This window comes from Molossus molossus, unplaced genomic scaffold (assembly GCF_014108415.1).
Source record: "Molossus molossus isolate mMolMol1 unplaced genomic scaffold, mMolMol1.p scaffold_m16_p_2, whole genome shotgun sequence".
NCBI classification, from domain to species: Eukaryota; Metazoa; Chordata; class Mammalia; order Chiroptera; family Molossidae; genus Molossus; species Molossus molossus.
In genome coordinates, this window is record NW_023425355.1 from 22,031,319 (window position 1) to 22,046,249 (window position 14,931).

A 14,931-nucleotide genomic window follows, 5' to 3' on the forward strand; every position below is an offset into this window, starting at 1 on the left:
TTCCTTTCTCGATGACATTTTATGCAAATAAGGCCAGAGATTCTTCAGATCCTTCTCGGTGTGAGCACGGATTATGCCCATGTCATTCTCTGTACTTCGCCTAATATATAATCTCAGGCACCTGGTGTTTGCAAAGTACGATTTTATAATCATAACGGATGTCAGCTCTAATCAGTATTATTAATCTTGGGCATCTTTCATTGTACAGTTGTCAATCGCTTGACGTGGAAAAGAGTTACTTTATGTCTCTCCGGTTAGGACACACACATATGTAAATGATAGAAGAGGTTGTTTTCATTCATACTCCATCAAACCCAGAAATATAAGTTCATTGTTTTCTTTAGGGAAATGTTACATTTTGCCCACTGAAAGCTGAATGCCTGCGTGCCCTCAGTACAGTACAAAGAGTAATTCTTATTTTGTCTTTTTCCTCAATATGTTATCAAGGATAGGAGTGTTTATAAAGTAGAGATTTACAGAGCTCAGAGTCAGCTGGAATTCGGCCTGTGTGTCAACCGGATGCATTTTTATCACACCGGGGTCCGGTGTCCCTATAGTTGATAGCTGCAGTCAGATAACAATAGAAAAGTAATAGCGCTAGTGGGCATGTGATCAAGCTAGGCCAGTTCTCTCTCTCTAATGGGGAAGAATTGTCCCCTATAAAGTATTTAAACATTAGCCCCAGAACAATGGATTTCATTAGTTTGGAGACCGTGTCAGCACTCCAGCCGAGTGGCTTCACACAAACAACTCAGAAAACAGAATCAATCACACACTGTGACCCACCTAGAAACCACCTGGTCCCTACCCTCCACCATTATGGGGCCAGCTAGGGTGACACAAAACAGGACAGACAGTCCCCGGCCACTTGGTGAGCATGTCCAACTTGGCGTCACCTCAACAACAATTACCATAAATAGGTCTGGACTTGAGGGCTAAGCCATCAGGGGAAGGTAGGCACAGCGGACTTGTAGATTTTCTCTCCTACAGCTTAGCTTGATTTTAAAATGCTCCTCTGCTGAGGAGTAATACAAATCACTTGAAAGAGAATGGAGTTTAAGCTCCATGCCTAGTCACTCAGCAATCTCCTTAATTGTTACTGGTCCCTACAATTTTTTTTTTCTCTCCCTTAAAATAGAGGCATGGAATATGTTTCCTTTTTCCAAGCCCCTGCAGGTAAAAAGCTCCCTTCTCCCTGAAAAGGATAGATTAGAGCGCTCAGCAAGCAAATGGACGCTTACTCTTCGCAACAGCAAAAGGAAGCCTCTTGGGAGGAGAATGGAGTTTAGGAAAAGGGGTAAAAATAGCAAATAATCCCCTGCGATATAATAATAAAATCACCAATATCCTTCTTAGCAATATTCCTGTTATACACATGTCACTTATTCTCTGCATTTCTTAACAGGAATTAAACATTAATCCCCAAAGCATGTTTTCCCCAGTCTGTCTGTCTTCTCTAGTTACAAATAATAAAGGCTAGAGCGTACTGTATGCGTAGCTCCTTTTCTACTGTATTTTTAATCTCTTTTACACGCATGTTCTAGTCCGTCTATATTTAAGAAAAGCATGCCTTTCCTCCTAATAAAATAAAATAAACCTTCTGCTTCATTTTTCTTCGAGTCCAACCAAGATTCAGCCTTTTCTACTCCTGAACATTATCTGTATCATTGAATCTGGTGATTATGTTCTATTAATTAGAATTTCTTTCATTTTACATTTCTGTCCTACCAGATCAGCTCAAGTTATTAGGGATGGAAGGTTTAAGCATTGCAGGCACCAGTGACATCATGGTTACCATAGAAATAAAAATCTAGCAACAATAATACCAGGTTTCTTTATCAGCCGTGCAGCATTGCTGGTGTTCCGATCTTCCACCTGCGGGTAAAAGCTCAGAAACTCCGTCATTATATTACCTCTACTATTCCAAACACAGTTTCAGAATTTAAAATTGAGAAGGTTAAAAAAAGAAGAAGAAGAAGAAGGAGGGTTATTTATATCCAATCTGTCAACTTATGTAATTAGTCACAGGTACTTCAAAGCCTTACATGAAGATAAGGTAAATAAAACACACACTTGAAACCTGGAGATAAATAAAAACCTCCATCACGGGGTATACGCGACCCAAATCAAACACTGTCTCATAGACTAAATGACAAATAATGAGATTCCTATGTGTGAAGCTTTCCTTCCTAGTAAAAACTACTTTTAAACTCTTTTTTAGACCATTTTAATTAGTGTCTGAAAACAGGACTCTGCCTTTAGAATGTTTCCATTTAGAAAGCGAGGAAAGAACACACTCTGGGCTGTTTTTCACCTGCTCCTTGAATTCTTATGGCGAGCCATCTGCTTTTAGACTGAATAGCTAGGTATTTTCTGTCAGTTACATTTTTGAAAGACTAAAGATTACTCTCAGAAAGCAATTACTCAATCTGATTATGGCCTGGTAATAGCTTACTGTTGACCTTGACCTAGCCACATACATGCTCTTCACCTTCCTCTGCTTAACAAAACACAATACAGGACCACTTCACAATTGCAGAAATTTTAATTTATAGTCTTTCACTCTGTCACAGTCCCCATCTCCCTTGCCCTAACCCTCCCTCCCTCCTCCTCCTCCTCCTCCTCCCCATACTGCCCGCCTCCCTCTGACAAAAACTGTGGCTAGGATTGAGAACGATTTTGAAATCAGTTCTAAACTTGCCAAAATCTCCAACCAGCTTCCATAAATTAAAGACTCTTTTAGTAATCAATAACAAGACATGATTTCCCACTGAATTCCAACACTGCAGATCAATCTTCAGTTGCCACTATCTCCACGATATAGTGTTCTAGAGATTTATGACAGTGGCAAAAATGCTTTATTGAAGTACAACGTGAACCTAATTGAGTACAATCTTGGGCAAATTGCAAAGGTAGGTAATGCTACAATTAATGTAATTAGAGAGGGAAATTGATTGTCATTACGAATGCAACCAGAGATATTTTTACATTATTATATTTACCAAACTAATGAGCTTATTGTCATTTATAAAATACACATCCACTTTGAACAGCAAAATGGGCAACAGATAATAATAAAGCAAAGCAAACAATAAAGTATTCTTTGAATGGTTATGAGAAGCTCTAGGTAGCAGCAAAGTCACCTCATAGCACTGTCAATTCATGAATTTCAGCCATTTTCCTGATTAATTCTGATCACCACAGTTGGATGAATCAAGTGGTGATCTTCATTGATCACTGAGGCAATATAAAATGAATGAATGGTTATTTCCATACACCATTTATTTTGTGCATATTGACAGAGCCATACTCCCTCTGATCCTCTGGATAAACAAGGCTAGCAAACAGATGGTTTTGCCACTCAAAATGCCATTTCACTTTGTTAAAGCCAGACAGATCAGTTTCCACGTAAGTATAACCCTACTCAAATATCTCAGCCTATTTCTATAAAAACAGCATGCTTAGCTGAAAAAAAAAAAAAAAGATGAAAATTTTACTCACGATTCTAATCTGACATCATGTAGATAGAATCACAGCAATTTTCTTAATTCAGGTGAAACCAGTTGTGGGTTTAGAAGTTGTCTGGATCTGGAAGCCAGGGAATAGATATAAAAATAAAGGGTTAGAAAAGACAGCCTCATAGATAGATGGACACTAGCACCAGGCTCTGCAGATGAGAAAAACCTGATTGGTTTCAGGCCATGGATGTCGAAAACGAATGAATCATCAAATAGCCTACTCAATTTTCTCATTGAAATGAAAATAACTGAAGACCAAAATAGCTTGAAGTATGTTATGAGTAGCTTCAGCAGCATCATGTTGAAGAGGCCTCAAGTTAATACAACAGGATTCTAAGGAGGGCCCCAAACCCTTCTGGAACTGTGAGTTTGGACAGGTAACTTCAGGGTAACTGCAGCCACTAACGTGTGTGTGTGTTGGGGAGAAAGGGAGAGCTCCATCTCTGCTTCAGGCAGGCTCCTCATGTTGGAAAATCCCAGGGATTCTAAAGTACTCCCAGAGATTCAAATTTAGCCAGTTTCTTCTTGGCATTTTCCTAGAAAAATGATTTGAACCGTATCAATATATATATTCAGATCTGTAACTCTTATGCATGAATTAAGTGGGAAAAAATTTAGAGAAACCTTTAGACTATCTAGATATTTTTCAGCACCACCAAAACAAAATTTAGAATTCATTTTAGCATGTTAATACTCCTTTTTTCACTCTCTCAAATAAGGAGAAATGACATTATCATTTTGACAAGACTGTAAAAGGTGGACAAAGGTACTTAATCTGTCTCTAAATCAGAAGATAGCAAACTTTTTTTTTAATCTTAAAAGCGATGTTTTACATTAGGACCTAGTACACATACATGCGTGTCTGCGAGCGCGTATATGTACACACAAAACCAGGTTTTATAAATTAATACTCTAACTATAGGTTGATGCATACTGGTGTTTTCTTTTCTATTTTAAATATGATCGTTGTGACCTACTAAATTGATTTTATAACCCACTAATAGTTCTCCACTTATAGTTTGAAAGTACTGCTCTAGATCACAGTGGTTGCTAGGTGCCCATAAGCCTTAACTGTCACAGGTACTCAATTGCAACACCATGGCTTCTCTTCTCTTCCCTGGAAGAGCTGCACGCAGACGCACGCAGACGCACGCAGACGCACGCAGACGCACGCAGACGCACGCAGACGCACGCAGACGCACGCAGACGCACGCAGACGCACGCAGACGCACGCAGACGCACGCCAGGACCTACATATGTGCACTTGCTTTTGTTGTGTCATCAGTCTAATTTTTCACGTGGCTTTGTTCCAAGGGCAAAGAAAGATACTTTCTCAGAGACCTCATTCTTATTGAAATGCTACTAGATTTCAAATGAAACCTCATTTGCTTGCATACTTTAGGATTTTTCCACTTCCTCTATTTCTTAGCTTGATTTAATTACAATGTGGATCATTTAAGCCTTTTGCCCCTATAATATAGTTATATATTTGAGAGAGCTATTTAGCTTATGGGTTCATACCAGGGCAGTGTTAAATACTAGCAGATGGAAAACTTGATGGTAGCCAGGAAAATACACTACAGATGGCTCCCAGCCAGCCTACCAAAACTTACACAGAGGAAATTTAGCAACAGCAAAGATTGAAATGGCTCTGTGGTTATCTCTGCTGGCAAAAAAATGCAATAGATTGCAGTGTAACATGATGTTCGGCCAAGGACATCACAGTATAGGAATGAGACCAGATTTGGAGCCATGATCCGAAATTGCTGTCTACATCCAACTGGCAAGTAGGTAATGGGCAAGTTCATTAAACACAAAAGAAACAATGTCATTCACATTGCATAAAGCAAGTGATCACTATAAGTAGGGCTCTTTCTCTTTATGGAACAGATGTGTTTCCAAAAATGTGGCTGTAAACCTAATTTATGTAAAACAAATCTTATTTTTCTATTGGTTTCCATGATAAAATTTGCGATAAGCCTCCAGAAAAAAAACATATTCCAACAGACTACATTGAAAAGTTTTGGTGACTAGCTTAATTGGTGCCATGCTTACAGACCAACCAAGTTGTTACCAGAACAGTATCAGTTGGAGTACAAAATAATGCCTTGCTCCAAAGAACCTACCACATTGCTTCTAATCACTATCAACTCTTTGGCTTTAATAGCATTATCAAAGGTCTTTCATGAAGCAAATACAGATAAAAGAATTATGGGTCACCAAGAATAAAAGCTCTTTAATTTGAATGATGACTTGGACACATTTCTTGAGCACCTAATATGGTCTAAGCCCTTGGTTAGGCACAGCAAATATAAATTTAAAACATCCCATGCCTTCAAATATACAAGATTGTAGAGTAGATAATAACCATATCTAACTGTGGAAAGTTAATGACATAAGGTAAACATGTAAACTTTTTATTATGTCTCCTCTAAGTGTGAAAGGGCACTTAAGAACAAACCATTATCAGAAAGACAAGGAACTCTAAGACTGTGGTCAAAGAAATTCTGGACTAGACACCTGTCGGATACAGTCAGAGTATAACTGGGAAAAGTGGCCGTTGGAAGGAGAGTTAGAGTTAATGTTTTATTATTCATGGGAACTAAGGAGATCTAATGTATTTATTGGATTAGAGCTTTCTAAACTCTTTTAAATACATCACTGCGGGAGAAGGAGTTAGCCCTATTAACAGAAGGGTATAGGTGCTTAGAGTGTGGACTCTAGAGAAAGAGCACATAGATGTAAATTCTGGATCCAGATGACCTTGGGCTAGTTATTTAACATTTGTGTGCTTATCTTTCCTCATTTGTTAAATGAAGATAACAATATTGCTTATTGTTTACCAAATAGGACACTGTGGGAATGAAACGCAAAGTGATTATGTTACCTTCTATCATCATCATCACCCACATCACCATACAGGTAAAGGATATTGTGGATTTTAGAGGAATTAAGAATTTCCCCAATCATAGAACTAGCAAGTGGGATTTAAATTTAGGTCATTCCAAATTGTTCTTTTTAATTCCTTAATGCCATTTGTTGAAATACAATAAATACACTTGTAGAAAAGTGGAAACATAGAAAGTGTACAGGTTGATGCTTTTACAACAAGTCTGATCAAGATATAACATTATCAGTAACTAAAAATCCATCTTCTTCCAGCTCTGGCCAGTCACTTCCTCCCATAATGATAACCACAATAATTGACTCTAAAATAGAGGCTAGTTTTGCTTGTTCTTGAACTCCACAGATGAAATCACATAGTACTTACCATTTTTTGTCATGCTTTTTTCACAGTTCTCAGGTTCATCTGTCTTGTTTATTATAATTGTAAATCCCTTATTCTTATTGCTGTATAACTATTCTATAATCTGTTGCTATTCTATGTGCAATGGATGTTGGACTACTTCCGCTTTTTGTCTAAAAAAAAATATATATATATGTATATAGTGCTGCTTTAAAAATTCTAGTATACATCTTTGGTAAGCATATGTATGAATTTGTGTTGGGCATATATACAGGGATTGGCAAAAGTAAGTTTAGAGTTGTGAGTATGCAAAACAGTTTATTCTTGTATTATTAATTATTGTATTATTTTCCATACAAACAACTGTAAACCTACTTTTTCACACCCCAGTATATGCCTAAGAATTGAAATGCTTGGTCTTCACGATGCATATGTATAGTTTTATTATACACTGACAAGAGAGCTTCTAATAATTTACACTTCCACCAATAGTATATGTGAGTTCTGGTCATCCCACGTCCTTTTCAACACTTGGTATTTTCCATATTTTTATTTTAGCCTCTCTGATGAGTATGCACAGGGTTGCACTATAGTTTTAGTTTACATTTCATAGGTATAGGTCTCCCTGTCATTTCAAGTCTGTTTTAACTACTGCAGTATGTCACCTCAGGGCCTCCTCTCCAAATAGATATGCCTTGTTGGGGGTCAAAGGAGGGGCTGAGTATGCACACAAGCATCATAAGGTAAGACTTCCATGTCAGGTCAGCAAAACGGTAGACTAGGAAGCTTCAGACCCTTAGTCTTTGTGGAAACATAAACAAACAAAGCAGCAACTAGAGAATGGCTAAAATGAATTTATAAGAGCTCTCAAAGACAGTCAGGTCTAGAGCAACCAAGCAAATGCGCAATCAAGAAAAAGCCACATATATAAAAAATGCTTTGTGGCATTTTCATTTGCCTTTGCCTCATCCTCTCCCTAACATGGCACAGTCTTAGTCTGGAGGAGGTGAAAATCTGCTTCCCAATTAGTCTCAAACCAGAGGAAGCAGAGCAGACCTTATCTGAAATGTTCTTACCTGTCTGGGCATTGCCTGAAGAAGCGGTCTCTGTTTTACCTAACTCAGAGGTCAGGTGTCGTAAAGCAGCCTAACTTGAATCTCAGACTGGAGAAAGGGATGGGAAGTGGTGGTTCTCAGTCACAGAAGCTGCAGAGGAACTACAGATCTGCAGATGTCTGGGGCAGGAGAACAAAAGTAAAGGCATATGCTGGACCATCTAAGCCCATCAGGGGAAGATTGGGAGGGACAAACTCTTTGGGAAATCTAGACTTTCAAAAGCTGCTGTGTATTCAGGGGAATCAAAAACCCACACTTAGGCCCAGGCAAGCTCTAGACTAAGAAAAGATCTGAGAACACCTCACGTTCACCTGGGGCTTTTCCCAAGATTTAAACCACACCCAGTCAATTAAAACACAGAACTACGCTTGCAGAGCCAGTTGGCGAAAAAATGGTGAAGGTGGCTGTTTCTTCAAATGTCCAATTTTCAACAACAATGACAAAAAATCAGAGTATTCAACGAAGTGGGGGAAAAATGGCCCCATCAAAGGAACAAATTAAATCTCCAAAAACTATCTCTTTGATGAAACTTTGACATTGGACAAAGATGTGTCTTGAGTACTTTAAAAGGTGTGTCTTAGATATGCTCAAAGAGCTAAAAGGAAAAAAAAAATACATGAACTGAGAATTTTAAATAAGAGACAGAAATTATAAAAAGGAACCCAATGCAAACTCTGGAGCTAAAAATACAAAGGTATAATTGAAAAAAAAAAATCACTAGAGGGGTTCAAGAGCATCTGTGAACAGGCCCAAAAAAAAAAGAAAAGAAAAGAAAGGAAAAGAAAAAATAAAGAAATTGAAGTTAGAACATTAAAAAATATCAAGTCTGAGGAGCAAGAAAAAAAATGAAGAAAGGTGAACAGAATATAAAGGACTTGTGGGACACTATCAAATTGTCCCGTACATGCATTTATGAGGGTCTCAGAAGGAAGAAAGAGAAAAGGGCAGATTATTTGAAGAAATCATAGCCAGAGCCAAAATCTTTCCAAAGTTGAAGAAGGAAATGAACATATAAATTCCAGAAGCTCAATGAATTCCAAGTGGGAAAAATCCAGAGACTCACAACAAGACATAGTCTAATCAAACTGTTTTAAGACAAAGAAAATAGAAAATAGTGAAAGCAGCAAAAGACAGTGACTCATCTCATGGACAAGTGATCCTCAATTACATCAGTGGACCCCTCAGATGGAAAAATAAACCCTTGGAGGCCAAAGACAGTGGGATGATATTTTTAATGTACAAAAAGAAAACAAGAAAAATCTGTCAGACAAAAATTCTATATCCAGCAACACCATCCTCCAAAGATGAGGTAAAAATTAAGACACCCCTATATAAACAAAAGTTTAGGGAGTTCATTACTGTCAGCCCTGCCCTACTGGGGGTCCTTCAGGTTGAAATAACACTATACAGAAACTCATTGCATAGGAGGACATAATGATCTCTGGTAAAGGTAAATATATAGGTAAATAAACACTTCCTAACAGATTAAGGCATTACCCTGAAACCAAAGACATGACAGAAAATAAAACAACAGACCACTTTCCATGATGAATACCAATATAAAGATCCTCAGCAAAATATTATTAGTAAACTGAATTTAGCAGCACATTAAAAGGATTATACTCCATGACCAAGTGGGGTTTATTCCTAGCATTCAGGATGTTTAAACATATGCAACTCAATCGATGTAATACACACCATTAACAGATTGGGGGAGAAAAGTGAACTCAAATGATGCAGAAAAATCTCTTGACAAAAGTCAACACTTTCATGATAAAACCACCCAACAAACTAGGGATGAAAGGAAACTGTCCCAGCCTGATAAAGGCCATATGATGAAAAACCATGGTGAACAGTAAAAGACAGAAAGTTTTCCCTCTAAGATCAAGAATAAGACAAGGGCGTCTGTTTCTGCCCCCTCTGTGTAAAAAAATCCTATGATATGGTTGAACTTTGAAGACATTATGCTATATGAAATAAGCCAGACGCAGAAGTAAAACTGTTACCACTTATATGAGGTGCCTAGGAATAGCCCAATTCATACAGAATGAAAGTGGAATAGTGCTTACCTATCAGGGGCTGGCTGGGGAGAGAACAATGGTGTGTTATTGTTTAATGGGTATATCGTTTCATTCTGGGATGAGGAAAACCTTCTGGAGAAGGATCATGTTGATGGTTGCACAACGATATAAATGCACTTAATTGCACACTTAAATGGTTAAAATTATAAATTTTATATTATGTCTATTTTACACAAGTTTTTACAAAGACTTCCATATCACAATGGTGACAAGTCTCCTAATTTAGACATGTTTGGACGTGGTGATGGCCCAAAGGCCAACACGTTTTGGAGCAGGGGAAATGAACCTGGCTGACTAATCTTACCCTAAGAGATTAGCTGAGTGGGCTAATGGGTAGACAACTTTAATTATGATTCCAATAATTATTAACATGACACATGGGATAATATCAAGGTGACAAGCACTATAGTTGGGGTGGTGGGGGGAACCAAGAAGAACTCCATCCAAAACTCAGGATATGTCCAGCCGGCGTGGCTCAGTGGTTGAGCGTCAGCCCATGCACCAAGAGGACGCCAGTTCGATTCCCATTCAGGGCACATGCCCAGATTGTGGGCTCGAGCCAACTGATGTTCTCACTCACTTCTTTCTCCCTTTCCCTTCCTCTCTCCCTAAAAATCAATAAAAATATATATATATATTTTTTAAATACAGATATTTTTGTGGGTTCATTACATTTTTCCATTTTTGAAATAGATGAATTAAAACAAAGGCAGGTACATAATAAAATTAAGAAAGCATGTATATGCTTACTAAAATATTGAATGCAAGTTGTCATAACATTCTGCTGATAGCAATCTTTCTGGTAAAAAAAAAAAATCGAAACATTTGATAAACTTGGAACTGGAAAGAAAAAGGATTTCCATCTACTGAAACCAGCAATCTAAATTATGGTATGTGGGACTTTACCGCCTTCAAATTTTCAAAGATGTGTGCTTTTTTTTTTTTATATGAATTTTGTTCTTTGTTTTTTCGAATTGCAATTGACATACAATATTACATTAGTTCTAGGCGTACAAGTGATTAGACATTTGTATAGGTTAAATTGTCTAAGTGGTCACCCTGATCAAGGTTAGTATTAAGGTTATTTCTAACAGGAAAAACAAATGTAATAAGAGCCACATTCTGCTAATCAAATGTAGAGCCTGTGCGGCAGTTAAAACGGAAATCATCTCAAATCTCCTGCTTTCTCTTACACAGAATGTGGACTCAGATCCTAATTTGTGCATTACGGACCAGCTGCAGCTGAGCCCGATCGGGTGTAGTGACAATTCATATTTGCATGCCGAGATATCAGCCTCGGAGGTTACTTCAAGTTATCGGGAAGAAGCACAGTGTTCTTTTCTGTCTTGTACCTTCTTCTTCAAAGATAAATCTGAATGCATTCATTGTCTGAGGATTATCAAGACTTGAAGATGTAAAATCAAGGAGTTCAGTCAACGAGTGAGCTACTGCATGTGGGATATTGGTCATTTAGGGGTGTTGCCTCTGGGGGAAGCAGTTCTCAAAGTGATTAGAGGCATGGACTCTGGTGTCAGATTGCCTGAACTGAAATCTCAATTCTGCCACTTATTAAGGTTGGTGACCTTGAGCTGGACAGCTATCTCCATGTGCTTCAATTTCCTCATCTGCACAATAGAGATGGTAATAGCATTGACTTCTTAAGGTTGCAGTGAGGAGGAAATGATTTCTTGTGAAGATTTAATGAGTTAATACAGAGCAGTGTCAGGACGATAATTAGTACTATACAAACGTTAGCAATTATTATTACCATTTTTAGAAAGCAATAAAATCAAAGGAAGAAGTCCAGTGGTTTTTGCTATTCTGAAGAAACCCAGTTCAGATTTAATCAAGTTCACACGAGGCAGACTGAAAGGGATAAAGCACATAAGATTATTCCCTATTACCCCTTTAAGATCAAGTTGGTAAATTTCAGTGTTGCATGCCTACTGTTTACCTTTTGTTAGTTTCGCAAACAGAGGTTAACAACTATTCCTGTCTAAATTGTATTAAGTGAAAACTCTGCCATTACTGTGCAGCCTAAACTCTTTTTTCATGATGAAATTGAAGAATCAAAGTAAATATTACCTTCCCTTGGATAAACTCACAGTTGCCACCAATTTATCGTGCGGCCGCACATGGGATGGACCTTGAGGCCTTATCACCAAGAGAAGGAAAATTCAAACTCTAAGCAGCTGCTTCTGATCAAGCCAGAAGTAGGCCAAAGCAGTGACTTTTGCCGCTTTCTTTTGACTATGTAATTACACAAGATAAATTTCTTAATCAGAAAATAGACCAGCTTGTGGCTTGTTCTTTTGCATGTTGATTTCATTTAAATGAGCCCTCTTTACAGCAATCTTTAATGCAGCACCTTCCACAAACATTTCTATTTACTGAAATCAAAAGATTTCTACAGCAAACACAATGGCAAATTTCTGGGTATTGAACGTTTTAATGTGAGAACACAAGCAGGAATAACCTCCTCCAAACACCTAAATCTCAAAGCTACATTTCATGGTTGCAGAAAATTTACAGCCAGAAAGAACATGGCTCTGGGAATCTGTAAAACAGATTTCAAGTATCATCTCTGCTGGTAACACAATTCAGAAATCAGGGTTTTTCCATCAATTAAATTCTTCAACTCTATAAGACTCATTGACTCCAAACTATTCTTTCTACAGGTGAAAATTCCAAAGCCTAGGGAAATGAAGCCCCTAAGGCTAGCTAACAACACAACAGGGAACAACAGTCAGGTCCCTTGATGCTCAACCTATTGAGTTTTTCTTTAGAACATTCTGTCAACAGATTTAACTGCTGTTTATGGAGCATTTCCTAAGAATTCAGCACAACAGGAGGTATTTTCACATGTTGTCTCTCATGGGTTCCTTTTCAAAATCAAGCAACCTTTGTGGCTGTACTAGTTGCTTAAGGCTGCCATACCAAAATACCAGACCTGGTGGTTTAAACAATAAAAACTTATTTCCTTACATTTCTGCAGGCTGTTAAGTCCAAGGTCAAGGTATCAGCAGGACTGGCTTCATTCTGAGGCCTTCTCTGCTCGAAGATAGCCACCTCCTTCCTCTGTCCTCCCTCTGTGTTCTCTGCGTCCAACGCTCCTCCTCTTCTTATAAAGGCTCCACTCATTGGACTAGGACTCACCCATATGACATCATTTTACCTTAATTATCTCATTAAAGGCCCGATTTCCACATACAGTCACATTCTGAGGTCCTGGGGTTTAAGGCCTCGACATATGCATTTTGGAGGTGAACACCACGCAGCCCATAACAATGGTTTCTATAAACTTAATGTAGCGGAACCTGTTACAGTTTAACTTAATATAGCTTAATCTGCTGTACCTCCTTCCACTTCAGTAACTGCATACTCAACTCTGCTCCAAACCAAATGCACCCTTTTTTCTTTCATCTTTTTTTTTTTTTTTGATAAATGTCTCCCCTATATTTCTTCCCTTTTCCTCTAACTTGCCTCATTTGTAATAAGAACTCCTAGCTGTTATATAAAATGCTAGGCTCTTTTATCTTTCTCTTTTTTTTAATATGTTTTTATTGAGGTTTTTTTTAGAGAGGAAGAGAGATAGAAACCTAGATGTGAGACACATTGATCAGCTGCCTCCTGCACGCCCCCTACTGGGGATCGAGTCTGCAACCGAGGCAATGGCCCTGATCGGGAATCGAACCAGGACCTCTCAGTCCTTGGGACTAGGCTCAATCCACTGACCTACACTGACCGGACTCGTCTTTCATATAATCTCACACTTTTCACAATGAGCAGAAGGCCAATTTTAGTAAACCCATTTTGTCAACATAAAAACTGAGCTTTAGAGAAGTTGAGTAAGTCTCCCTAAGTCACACGACAAATAATGCAGTATCTGAAGTTTGAAAACAGATCTGACCCCCAAATCTATACCTTTAACAGTTAAATTTCTCCTACTGCTTAGGCCTGGCAGGAGTTTTCAATGGCTTAATAAGCACTGCAGAATCTTGCTGGAGGAACACACAGTAATGAGGTAAGTGCTTTAAAAAAAAAAAGAAAAAAATCAGGTGTCTCCCATTTCCTGTTGTTGCAAATTTAATTAACATACTGAGAAATTATATTCCATAAGAACTAGGCTTGAGCTAACTGGAAACAAAAGATCTTAAATGTTTTAAACACCTTTGTAAAATTGGTTTTGTTAGAAATTAAATATATTTATTCATCTTTCCTACTTACTTATATATGCCTGAATCATATGCATGTGAATTAGGGCTTTTCCCTGGGAGCACAGAGAATAACAGCAAATCTCTCATTAAGGTAGTGCCCTTTATGTAAATCATAGCAGTGCCTTTGAAAACAGCAGATGCTCTGAGTATAAACCCAAGGACAGAGGAGTAGATTGCAATTCTTCCAAGACCTCATTCATTCGTTCAATAACTACTCATTGAAACCCTCCACAGTTTCAGGCCCTGTGGTAGGAGCCGGGGATAGAACCATGACCAAGACAGGGAGAGTCTCTGCCCGCCCGGAATTTAGAGTCTAAAAAGAGAAAAAGCCATTAGATGCTGATCTGCATAAACTGCAAAATAGGTACTGTTTCTGTTAGGGAAATAAAACAATCTGGGCTGGGGACTTTGAGGGTCACAGACATGCCAGAGTTAGGCTGGCCCTGCATACAACTTTTTTCATCTAGTAAGTTCATTAGCAGGCCAAGTATCTTGTGCATTGATTAAATGTGGTGGTGTGTAAGGCAAATTGAGAAGGCAAGGCAGATAAGACCGACACAGAACACAGATGATCCCTTTATCTCTCAGTGCAAAGAACAAGGCCCCTGGCTTCGATGAGAAGGCAGGCCAGGTGCAGCCCCTTAGGCAGTGCAGAGACCCCACCTCTGGCTTGTGTAATCCCCTTACATCCACCAACCGCCTAAACTACAGAAGAACTAGAAGGCCCCCAAATGCCCGGAGGCTCATCATGTA